Here is a 1,794-nt window from a genome sequence, read left to right on the forward strand (position 1 = left end):
GTCTCTACTAAAAATACAAAAAAAATTAGCTAGGCCTGGTGGCGCATGCCTATAATCCCAGCTACTGAGGAGGCTGGGGCAGGACAATTGCTTGGACCCAGGAGGCAGAGGTTGCAGTGAGCCAAGATCACGCCACTGCACTACAGCCTGGGTGACAAGAGTGAAACTGCCTCAAAAAAAAAAAAAAAATTAGCTGGGTGCAGTGGCCCAACGCCTGTGGTCCCAGCTACTAGGGAAGCTAAGGCGGGAGGGTCGCTTGAGCCCAGGAGGTCAAAGCTGCAGTGAGCTGTGATTGTACCACTGCACTCCAGCCTAGGTGACAGAGCAGGACGCTGTCTCAAAAAAAAAAAAAAAAAAAAGTTATTTCCATTTTACAGATGGAAAAAATCAAGACTGGGAGAGGACTGAGAACAGCTGGCCCCTGCTCACAGCTAAGAGGCAGCAGACAGTTTGGGGCATCCAGGCTCACATATAACTCAGTCCCTTCTTTCTTCAAACCTGTTCCTCACCTGTAAATGGGGGATCACGTCTATCCTTCCCTGATAGCACCCAAGAGGTTCAGAGGGACAGCTCCTCCCAGCCCCACAGATGGAGCTCCCAAGCCTGAGGGCTATGGAGCAAAGCTCAGCTGGGGGCAGACAGCACCCAGGTGTTGCTGGGGGTGGGTCTCCAGCAGAGCAGGAAGAACATGACAACAAGGGACTCTCAGAGGGGCCACAGAGCCAGGAACTGGGGCCCTGTCTCATAGAGGGCAAAGAACACAGTCTCCCAGAGGACAGATGACGGCAGAGGTTACATAACCTGGGGTGCGCCCACAACAGGGATACCCCAAGGTAGATGAGGGCCAAAAACAAGGGTGCGGGGCCGGGTGCAGTGGCTCATGCCTGTAACCCCAACACTTTAGGGGGCCGAGATGGGAGGATTGCTTGAGCCCAGGAGTTCAAGACCAGCCTGCGTGATATAGTGAGAGCCCTGTCTGCACAAAAATAATTCAAAACTTACCCAGGCATGGTATTAGCACGCCTGTGGCCCCAGCTCTTTGGGAGGCCGAGGCAGGAGGATTGCTTGTGGCCCGGAGGTCAAGGCTGCAGTGAGCTGTGATACACCCCAGCCTGGGCAACAGAGCGAGATCCTGTCTCTAAAAGTAATGATAGATCATCTGGGTGCGGTGGCTCACGCCTGTAATCTCAGCACTTTGGGAGGCCAAGGCGGGTATATCACCTGAGGTCAGGAGTTCAAGAACAGCCTGGTCAACGTGGTGAAACCCTGTCTCTACTAACAGCACAAAAATCAGCCGGGCATGGTGGGAGGCCGCCTGTAATCCCAGCTACTCGGGAGGCTGAGGCAAGAGAATTGCTTGAACTGGGGAGGCGGAGGTTGCAGTGAGGCAAGATTGTACTACTGCACTCCAGCCTGGGTGACAGAGCGAGACTCCCTCTCAAATAAATAATAAACAACGAGGGTGCAGCAGAAGAGGGGGTAATGTGTAGGGACACGTGTGTGTGTGCACTAGAACTGCCACATCTTCTTAATTTAAGACAGTCGGGTCTTTGCTTCGTAATAGTTTTAATAGTACTTTCTGTAGTACTCAAACATTTTTTTTTTACCATGTGTATTTACTACATGCTTCTAAACGTCAACAGGTATCTAAGCAATGCAATTATGGGCCATTTGTCCTTTCATTTTTAGGTTTTTCTGTATGAAAACTCATCTTCTAAATAAAACCTCCCCCCACCCCCTGCCCAGTGTGGGCTGGACTGAGTGACTCGCTGCCACAGAACAGAGCAGGGACAG

Source organism: Mandrillus leucophaeus, unplaced genomic scaffold (assembly GCF_000951045.1).
Source record: "Mandrillus leucophaeus isolate KB7577 unplaced genomic scaffold, Mleu.le_1.0 Scaffold54, whole genome shotgun sequence".
NCBI classification, from domain to species: domain Eukaryota; kingdom Metazoa; phylum Chordata; class Mammalia; order Primates; family Cercopithecidae; genus Mandrillus; species Mandrillus leucophaeus.